The sequence below is a fragment of the Cyanistes caeruleus genome, unplaced genomic scaffold (assembly GCF_971803275.1).
Source record: "Cyanistes caeruleus unplaced genomic scaffold, bCyaCae1.hap1.1 HAP1_SCAFFOLD_11, whole genome shotgun sequence".
NCBI classification, from domain to species: Eukaryota; Metazoa; Chordata; class Aves; order Passeriformes; family Paridae; genus Cyanistes; species Cyanistes caeruleus.
This window is the reverse complement of record NW_028255883.1, coordinates 73,528-84,570: the sequence shown is the minus strand read 5'-3', so window position 1 is coordinate 84,570 and position 11,043 is coordinate 73,528. Positions and strand designations below refer to the sequence as shown.

General features: G+C 42.2%; 1 long non-coding RNA gene across 1 annotated transcript; it reads left to right on the top strand.

Moving 5' to 3' along the window:
* The first annotated feature begins 638 nt into the window (after positions 1 to 638).
* Positions 639 to 2,416, top strand: LOC111936701 (uncharacterized). Its single transcript, XR_002868317.2, has 2 exons — positions 639 to 1,346; positions 2,159 to 2,416. It is a non-coding gene; the product is annotated as an uncharacterized LOC111936701 (long non-coding RNA).
* The last annotated feature ends 8,627 nt before the right edge of the window (positions 2,417 to 11,043 follow it).

Below are 11,043 nucleotides of genomic sequence, written 5' to 3'. Positions count from 1 at the left end.
GGGCTCTAACTGCTATGGTGTCTCCAACAGGGTAATCCTGGGCCTAAAATTGCTGTCGTTTCACAGACGGGAGCAATTTTGGGCTGTGGCTGCACTGCTGACACAGCGAGTGCAACTTTGGTCCTATCATTTCTGTGGTGGAAGAGATGGAGCAATAGGTGCTGTCGCTGCTGTTGTGGTGTGACGGAGAAGAGGAAATTTGGGCCTGTCATTCATTGCTGTGGTGTCACAGAGAGGAGCATGTTGGAGCTCACACTGCTATGATGTCACAAATATGGTAACACTGGCTCTTATATGCCTTGGGAATGGAAAGCTCCGAGCTCCGCGATTTCTCTAGTGAAGTAGCCTTGGAAAGGGCTGGGCCAAAGCTCGTGTGTGCGACTTTGGTGAAGGGAGCCAGCAAGAGGTAATCTGCGGAACATGGGAAAACCCGGGATATTTATAGGGGAGGAGAGGGGTGGGGGGAGTCCGAGATGCATGTATCAGGGTGGGACGGCTGAGGGGAACACCAATGGAGCACAGGGGTTTGACATAACTAACTCAAAGACCACTCGGAATGATAGTTTGTCTCTCTCTGAGTGAAAGCTTCCTTGCCTCCAGGGGAGAGCCAGGGATCGCAGAGCCAGCGGGTTCCTCAGTGTGATAGATAGAAACTCTTTTGTTCGCCTAAATATATAGATATGATAGAATGCTTTGCGAAATTGTACTTTAGATATAAAGTTGAGAAAGAGGTTTGAAGGCCACTAACTCGCTGAAGTTGGCATAATTAATAACAGCCTAGCAGAAATTCCTGGAACACTAGGACAAGATAAACTTGGAGAGAGAAACAGTGAGAAAAGGTCAATGGAACAGGAGTGAGGAAGACTTGAAGCCTCCCTTCTACGACCACAAGTGAGTAGAAAAAGATCATCTAATGACCAGAGACACATGCTCAGAAACGCCAGAAGAAAGCCACATCACCAGGAGGCCGAAACGAATAAAAGGACAAACACGGAAGCGGGAAGCGCGGCAGCTCCGTGGGGAAGAGGTTTCTCCTCCTCCTCCCTGCCGCCCGGCGCCGACTTTTGCTTATTGCTGGCTTGCTATAATTAATAAAAAAACCTTTCCTTATATATCTGTTTCTAGTGTATTTATAACAAATTTGGTGCCCGTGACTCGGATACAATCTGCAGGACGGATTCTCGGTACCACCGGTGGGCGCCCCCACTTTAATATTTAGCGTTCCGGAGGACCGCTTTCTGCCTCAGTTGTACCGACGAACCTAAAAGATCTAAGCAATAAGCAAAAGGGAGACCGGTCGACCCCTTAAAATCTGTGCACAGTGTCCGGACGAAGACGCAGGACGCGTGAGTTTTACGAGAGCCGTTCGGTCGGGGTTGGGGTCCCGGAGTGTGGCGAGTGGTGTGTGTGTGAGAGGGGAACTGGCAGCCAGATTCCCCAAGCGAGAGCGGACCCTTCAGTAGTGCGGTTCCCATTGGCCCGCGAGGGCGTGGGCCACGAAAAAGGGGAAGCGAAAGCGGCTGTGTGATTGAAGGCACTCCGGAAGAATGGGACAGGGGAAGAGCAAGCACCCTGTATCCATTAAACTCCCACCGGTACCTAGAGATAGTCCGTTGGGTTTTATATTAGAGAATTGGGAGCATTTCCCCGGAACAGAAAATAAGGATAAGGCAAAAATGATTCATTATTGTGTAAAAGTATGGGAAGGAAAAGAAATTTCAAGAAATGTATTTTGGCCTGTATTTAGATCAACTGAAGATTGGGTTAAACAAAAGTTAAATTCATAGGTAAAAATAAAGATTCCCTTTAACCCAGAGGAAAGTGCTTATGCAGAGATCTGGGTAGTGAATCCCAAGGCTTTTATATTTAGGTTGACAGAGAATTTGAGGGAGGGGAAGGGAAAGAAAAAGAAACCCCGAAAAAAAGATGCTTTGATAATCCCTTATATATAGATATATATATATATATAGATACATGATATATATATCTATATTATATATAGATAATGCTTTATAATATAAAAGAAGTTCAAACACATCCAAATGTGAGTGACCAATATATCAGTAAGTACTTAATAAAATTAATGAAGTATAAGAAAGCATTATAGGAAAAAAGAATGCTAGCTCAAAGACCACCATTGGATTTTATATTACATCAGGTACAACCCGGAGATTGAGTGTTGATAAGAAGTTGGAAAAAGAATCCCCTAACACCGAAGTGGGAAGGACTGTATCAAGTCTTACTAACAACTGATTCTGCAATCCGAACCGCAGAGAAAGGATGAACACATGCAAGTCGAATTAAGAGACCTGTGGAGCCACAAAAAAAAAAAAACAAACTAATAACTAAAAAGTGGTTAGCCCGGCTGGGGACCTGAGACTTAAAATATCCTGGAAAAAATGACATCTGAAAATTATTAATCTGTGTAGAGACTTATGAATAGTAAACTCCATAAAAGCTTTTATATAGAATATAAGATACCCCCATCTAGTAGTGAGGAAATATATAATAGTAATGTTAAAATAGGTTGTGCTGTATGCCAGAATTGTTACCCTTTTGTTTGTTTTAAATGTATAGTATGTGAAGAACATTGGTGGACCCACTGTCATAGAGGCTACCCACCGAGAGGGGTGTGTAGATTTTACTACATTGCCCAGAGAAGACTCACTGATTAAGCTTTAAGAACCAAAACACAGGCAGGGGAATTTGAAAAAGGATCAGAAAAGTGGTGGGCCACTTACTCAAAAGGAGTTAATTCCTTGTATTATTGTTACCATCCAAACGAACCTGCACCTTTTGTAGTAAATATAGTAGCTGGGTTGTGCAGACGGAGGCTCCAGGAATTGAGGTGTGATACCCCTTTAGTAAAACATAAAAATTGAGAAAAATATATACAAAGAAAGAATAAAAAAAAAAGAAAAAGGAGTAATCTCCCTCCTGAAGAATACTCTTGCTGCCGAGAAGATGGTACACCCCGTGGCCCGAGGCAACCGGGTCGACGACGGGAGAGGCAGAGGAGTAATAAACTGTGGAGGGAAACACTCCAATATACATGGAACCAAAAAGTCATGGTCCTAGAAATGCCACAAAAATGGAAATAAGACAACCCAGCAAAATAATTTATGGGAAGCCCAAATTAGTATTTTACAAAGGAAAAGCCTCTATTATAGCAAAGGAAACCAATGCTCATTAAAAGGGTCAGTAACATTTATAATTTTAATTAGCACATTTAACCTTTGTTTAAGTAAGACACATGAACCCTTTAACTAGTCCTTAATTCGATGAGAGGACCAGGTTATTATTCAATCACAAATTACCTCTGGAGCCCCTAGCTTTCAAGTTACACTAGACTCTCTCATTAAGTGGAAGGGTATTAATTATTTCCCACCTGGTCATAAGGTATTATACATGTGCCCAGCTTCTAACCCAGGCAGAGGATATTGTAATTATCCCAGAGAATTTTACTGTAAATATTGAAGTTGCGAAACAATTTCCATAGGATGGAAAGTACAGAACCCAGATAAGTATCTAAAAAGTTGAACGGGGTCCACACGGATGTGTAAAGCCCTGGATAGGCCCTATAATTTCACTATATAAATATTAAAGAATCCCTAGATCCTGGGTAGTTATTAGAAAGAACCTGGGGCCTTGGAGTATGAGAACCCAGAAGAGATCGGGGGGTGCAAATACTCATAAAAGAAAGAGGTAGTTCCCCATGATTCGAGATCTGTTAGACCAAATCCAGTGGTGTGGGGAGTAAAAGACCTTAAAGTAAGAGATCAGAATAACCATTCAGAAAAATTAGAAAATAACACCCAAGTATTAACCACAGTAGAGACACCCCAAGAATATAGAAATGAAGCTCTTTAGAAAATTCTGCAAGCTACCTTTAGAGTATTAAAATGATACACATCCAAATTTAACTAAAGAATGTTAGTTATGTTATAACATTAACCCACCTTTTTATGAAGCCATAAGCTCCATAGCAGAACCAAAAAGAGTGAATGGTACCAATCCTGCTGCTTGCTTATGGAAATCGGGAAAGGAAAATACTCCAAAAATAACCTTATCTCGAGTCACTAGAAAAAGGAAATGTGTGAGAAATGTGCCCCTAAATAAGAATTACTTATGCCAAACAAAAATATTGATTAATGACCCTCACAAGCCAGCTCAGTGGCTGATTCCAGCACCTAATACTAAATGGGTTTGTAACACTTTAGGAGTAACCCCATGTGTTTCTATAACAACCTTTAATGTAACCTATGAATTGTGCATACAGGTCATAATAGTTCCCAGAATTATTTATCATTCTGAAGAATATGTGTATACACAATATCAAAACCCAGAACATCATTTAGTGAAGCGAGAACCCCTCACAGTACTAACAGTAGCTGTATTGCTAGGCATAGGAGGGGCTGGATTAGGAACAGGTGTAGCATCCTTAGTAAATCAGCACCAGGGGCTCAGAGAGCTTAGAATTTCAGTAGATGAAGATTTAAGAAGGATTGATAAATCTATAAAAGATCTCACAGACTCCCTAGACTCACTGGCTGAAGTGGCCTTACAAAATAGAAAGGGATTAAATCTATTATTTTTACGACAAAGAGGCCTTTGTGCTGCCCTTAAAGAAGAATGCTGTGTATATGTAAATAAAAGTGGAATAGTAAGAGAGACCATGGCTAAATTACAAGAAAGACTGGAAAAAAGAAAAAAAGAACAAGAAATGCACCAGAACAAGTATGAATCTTGGTTTAATTATTCCCCCTGGTTAACTACTTTATTATCCACCATAATGGAGCCCTTAATTTTACTAATTTTAATACTTACTTTAAGCCCTTACATTCTCAATAAAATTATTAATATCGTAAAAAACAGATTAGAAGCAGCACACCTTATGTTAATACATGCCAAATATGAAGCTTTAAAAGGAGAAGAAACAGAAAATTATTTTGAATTAAGTAGAAAAGAACTACAAAGATTCAGCGAACAAAAGTAAAAAAATAGAAAAAGGGGGGTTTGTGATAGATAGAAAATCTTTTGTTCGCCTAAATATATAGATATGATAGAATGCTTTGCGAAATTGTACTTTAGATATAAAGTTGAGAAAGGGGTTTGAAGGCCACTAACTCGCTGAAGTTGGCATAATTAATAACAGCCTAGCAGAAATTCCTGGAACACTAGGACAAGATAAACTTGGAGAGAGAAACAGTGAGAAAAGGTCAATGGAACAGGAGTGAGGAAGACTTGAAGCCTCCCTTCTACGACCACAAGAGAGTAGAAAAAGATCATCTAATGACCAGAGACGCATGCTCAGAAACGCCGGAGGAAAGCCACATCACCAGGAGGCCGAAACGAATAAAAGGACAAACACGGAAGCGGGAAGCGCGGCAGCTCCATGGGGAAGAGGTTTCTCCTCCTCCTCCCTGCCGCCCGGCGCCGACTTTTGCTTATTGCTGGCTTGCTATAATTAATAAAAAACCCTTTCCTTATATATCTGTTTCTAGTGTATTTATAACATGCTCCATGCCCTTAACAATGGGCCCACTGGGAAATGGAAACCCCTGGGTGTGCATGGCTGCACCCAATTTGCAAACACAGCCGTGGGCAGTGAGACTTGGACTGCCTGGGAAATTGTTCTGGCTGTGATGGCCCCTGCCAGGGCCACCCCAGAGGCTGCAGGGCTGGACCTTCATGCACTGGAATTCATTAGGAGAAATCAGAAGCAAATGAGAGTTAACAACACTGAAACAGGAATTCACATTCCTCCTGGACACTTTGGTTTGGTAACTGCTCACTGGAGCTTGGCCTTGCAGAGGGTTCATGTCATGGGAAGAGGAATTGATGCAGATTATCAAGGAGAAATTAAAATAATTCTGTAAAAAAAATGAACAAGATTGGATTATTCAACCCCATGACAGGGTAGCACAAATATTGATATTACAGTTTAAAAATGATTGTGGAAAAAGGTCATCCACCTCCAGTCAGCACTGACTGTAGAGATAAAATGTTTGGATGCACCAGTCCTAATAATTGGGCCAGAATGTGGGTCCAGAGGTCCAAATGGCCCTCCTGAGCCAGCTGAAGGAACAGCTCTGGGCAAAGACAACACGGTTTGAATCCTGAGACCTGGGCAGGAACAATGGGGATATGTCCCTGCAGCCAAGTGTTCTCTGCCAGAACAAGTCCATGGGATGGGATATTGTTTTACAGATGCTGCCAGACCAAATCTCCCTGTTTGCCCCAACGGCCCCTTGGGAAAATGCTCTGATCCACGGGGCTCCATGGGAAGGCTGATGTGACACTGAGGGACTTCCACACCAATTCCAGCCAGGAGCCTGGGTGCCCCTCAGGGACTGGGACCTGGCTCCTCTCCAGCCAAAGGGAAAAGGACCCCAGCAAGCCTTGTTAGCCAGAGACAGCGCTGTAAAGCTGAACAGCAAAGGACCTTGGGGGCATTATTCTGGAATTAAAAAGGTGTCATCTCCATGGACAACAGAATTATTGTTCCTAACGTGAATGAGAGCGAGGAAAAGGAATGAGTAAGCTTGTGATGGTAAAGCACAGAAATCCTTACACATTGTGGCCTCCAACTAGAACAGGGTTTGGTTTGTCCTGAAGGGAGATCTCAGTGAATCCTGTAAAAGTGATAATTGCATTCCTGTGTTCCACAGCACAGTTTTCTCTAAGTGTCCCTGCACTGGCTCCGTTACAAGTCAGAGCCCATTGACAGAGTTCTGGCCACCCCACAGTGTGGGCCCTCCAAGGGAACCCCATCCTCCCAACATTGGTTGACACATACCCAGCAATTAGTCACATTGAGTAGTTTGGCTACTTGGATCTTTAAATTTTTAAAATAGTTTTGATGACTAATGCCTTGATAAAACTCCAGAGGTGTTTCTGGCAAACAAAGATTCTGGCTGACTCTCAAGATACAACTTACAGACATCAGTAGTGCTTTAGTGACAAGGTTACTCATTCTTTTTCCTCACACTCATTCACGTTAGGAACAATAATTCTGTTGTCCATGGAGCTGGCACCCTTTAATTCCAGAATAATGCCCCCAAGGTCCTTTGCTGTTCAGCTTTACAGCGCTGTCTGTGGCTAACAAGGCTTGCTGGGGTCCTTTTCCCTTAGGCTGGAGAGGAGCCAGGTCCCAGTCCCTGAGGGGCACCCAGGCTCCTGGCTGGAATTGGTGTGGAAGTCCCTCAGTGTCACATCAGCCTTCCCATGGAGCCCCGTGGATCAGAGCATTTTCCCAAGGGGCCGTTGGGGCAAACAGGGAGATTTGGTCTGGCAGCATCTGTAAAACAATATCCCATCCCATGGACTTGTTCTGGCAGAGAACACTTGGCTGCAGGGACATATCCCCATTGTTCCTGCCCAGGTCTCAGGATTCAAACCGTGTTGTCTTTGCCCAGAGCTGTTCCTTCAGCTGGCTCAGGAGGGCCATTTGGACCTCTGGACCCACATTCTGGCCCAATTATTAGGACTGGTGCATCCAAACCTTTTATCTCTACAGTCAGTGCTGACTGGAAATGGATGACCTTTTTCCACAATCATTTTTAAACTGTAATATCAATATTTGTGCTACCCTGTCATGGGGTTGAATAATCCAATCTTGTTCATTTTTTTTACAGAATTATTTTAATTTCTCCTTGATAATCTGCATCAATTCCTCTTCCCATGACATGAACCCTCTGCAAGGCCAAGCTCCAGTGAGCAGTTACCAAACCAAAGTGTCCAGGAGGAATGTGAATTCCTGTTTCAGTGTTGTTAACTCTCATTTGCTTCTGATTTCTCCTAATGAATTCCAGTGCATGAAGGTCCAGCCCTGCAGCCTCTGGGGTGGCCCTGGCAGGGGCCATCACAGCCAGAACAATTTCCCAGGCAGTCCAAGTCTCACTGCCCACGGCTGTGTTTGCAAATTGGGTGCAGCCGTGCACACCCAGGGGTTTCCATTTCCCAGTGGGCCCATTGTTAAGGGCATGGAGCACATCTGGGAGATGGGTTCTCCACCAGGACAAGTTCCCATCTCCTCATTTTTTCAACTTCTTTTTTAACAGCCCCTTCACCTGTTCAACCAATCCTGCAGCTTGTGGATAGTCTGGTACATGAAAAACCCAGCAGTCTTAATCACTGTGTTTTTCACAGGAGCAGACAAAGCATTCCACATCACAGCATCAGCAAACCCTATAAGAACTGCCAATTTCATCCCTTCCCCCTTTATTCCTTCTATACAATTTGCAAAGTATATTGTACTGACATTTGGGTCTTGGCCAGTCTTTTTTTGTAGTATTTTTAGTGTTATAATGAGCAGCCAAAGCTAAGAAATTGGTATTGTCAGCATTATTTCACATTATTAATTTTTAATTATGGATCCTTATATATATTATTGTGTTATATATTCATTATTATTATTGTTGTTTTTGTTATTTCACTTGCAGAAACAAACCTGAGCTCAAGACTAAAACCTTCTTCTGGACCTTCATGTGGGAACATTCCAAAAACACTTGTTCCTTCTGTTGGTGCTGTTTCCAATGTGCCTTTAACAAAATCCATCCTCATCTTCTCAAACCCACAAGTTCTTTTCCTTTTTCCATATGCAGTTTTTGGATGCATTTTAAGAGTGATTTTCTAACATATGGATATGATCTAGTATCAATATCCAACTGAGACAGACAAAGACTCCTTAACTGGTTTAGGGTTAAAAAGTGTATGTTTATTAGCAGTGCTGGGTCGATGTGTCGGGTCACCCCTTAATACACAAGGCCCCAAATACAGGTGAATACAGGCTTTTTATTTACAGAAGTACTGAATACAAATACATATTCATAACCCAGTTACCACCCACTTTTTGCTTCCTATGCCACTTAGGAAAAAAGCAATTAAGCATGCATAGTTTGATCTTTGAAATGGGTCACTGGTCTTTTTATGGGGAGGGGTCACAGAAGGGAGGAAGGGATATGGCTCTTCCTCCTTCTGACCTTTCAACCTTTTCAATGCAAAGTGACAAATGGACCCTTGGCTGGGCTCCTAGATTCGTATCTTCAATGAGTTTCTGATGTGCAACTGTCTTTTGCTCTTGAAGTTCTTTACCAGATACTGTTTCTCATTAGAAGCCCAGGTGAACAAGCATAAAGCTTACAAAAAATTAGTTATTAGCCAATGATTAAGCTCTAATTTAAGCAGAGCCTCTCTATCTACCTTTAATTTTAGCAAGGTCCATCTATTTATTTTAATTAGATTTAGCAAGGCTTCTTTTTCAATAAGGCCTCAGCTTGTCTAAAATCTTAAATTCTTCAAAGTTTGTGTCTGACCATGCCCCTCTGCTTTTTGTGTGTTTTGTTGTAAGAAGCCAGAACTTTGTGGTTTCAGTCCTGAAGCCAATTCTGCATCTCCTACCTTGTGGGGAACCCCCCAGCAGTCTGTGGTCTGTTGTGGAGAGCTGGAACTGGCAGGTTCTAATCCTGAGGCTGATTCTGCAGCTGCTGCTGCCTTGTGGGGCTGATGTTGTCCCTATGCAGGCCTAGGTATTTCTTATGCAGCTTTCTCTTTGGAGGCTACAGGAAAACTTTAGGGGAAAGTATTTGATTATCTTTCCTTGGTTAATTTGTTCGTCACCTCCCTACACCTAAGATGGACTTGATGTGAAAAATTGGGACAGGGAGTAATTGGTTACTAGAAAAAAAAATGTGATTGGCTTTAGGCAGTGGCATTGCTTGCCACTGAACTGGATCATGTTTGAAGGGAAAATGACTGGAGCAAAAGGAGGGAAAATGGTACAACAACAATTGGCATGGACAGTCCTCCCACAGGGATATACAGAGTCCCTGGTTTTGTTTGGGCAAGCTTTGCAGAAAATATTGGGAGAGTTTACTCCAGCCTCAGGAGTTAGGTTGTTGCAGGATGTGGATGATTTGCTTTGTCAGGGGAACAGGAGAAGGTGGTTGAAGAGGCTACTGTAAAGCTACTTAATTTTCTTGCTAAAAAACAACTTAGAGTGTCTGAAAAGAAGGCCAGTTCGTAGAAAAAGGTCAAATCTTGAGCTCACATTCTAACTGGAGAGTTATGATGTATTGATTCAGAAATAATACATTTATATTATTAATTTATAAAATTATTATTAATTTATAAAATTAATTTATTCAGAAAGAATACAGGGGATTTTATAAGTACCATTACCCCAGACAAAAAAGAGTTATGGCACTTTTTAGGATTGGTAAGGTACTGCAGACTATGGATTGAAGATTTTTCTGTTGTGGACAGACCTTTATATGACGTTTTAAGCCAAGACAATCCTAATGTCATGGTATAGATACCAGAAGGAAAGCAAAGCTTTAAAAAATTAAAAGAGAAAATGGTTAATGCCCTAGTCTTAGCTCTTCCAGTCTCAGAAAAGGAATTTAAACTCTATGTGGATGTTCAACAGGGTCATGCTAAAGGAATTTTGGTGCAAGAGCACGGGGGAACACGGAGGCCTGCTGCCTGTTTTTCTAAAATGTTAGAGCCAGTGGCCAGAGACTGGCCCCATTGTCTGCAGAACTGTGCAGCCACAGCTCTGATGGTGGCTGAGGCCCAAAAGCTGACAAGGGGAAGGTTTTCACATCAGATTAAAGCTTTGTTGACTGAGAGAGCCTCTGAGTGGATGACCAGTGCTAGGTTATTACAGTATGAATTTTGCTTAATGGAGCAAGAGGATGCAGAATTTAAAAGTGGGGAAAATGGTTTACAAGAGATGGTAAACAGTGGATACGTAAAGCTCTGTCCTTACAGTTGCTAAAACAACTTGATGAAAGAAGTCATTGAGGCTCCCAGGGACTGGGAAGAACCTTCCTAAAAATATATGCTGCTCTGGGTCTTTTTTTACTCTGGCAAAGCGGGCTATTGAGGGTTGTTTGATTTGTGCTAGAACCAATAACAGAGTTACAAAGAAACTTGCCAGGGGAGGGAGGCCTTGGGCTGTATGTCCCTTGCAGAGATGCCAGGTAGATTTTAGTGAAATGCCTCAAGTGGCAAGATTTAAATTTCTCTGCTGATAGTGAT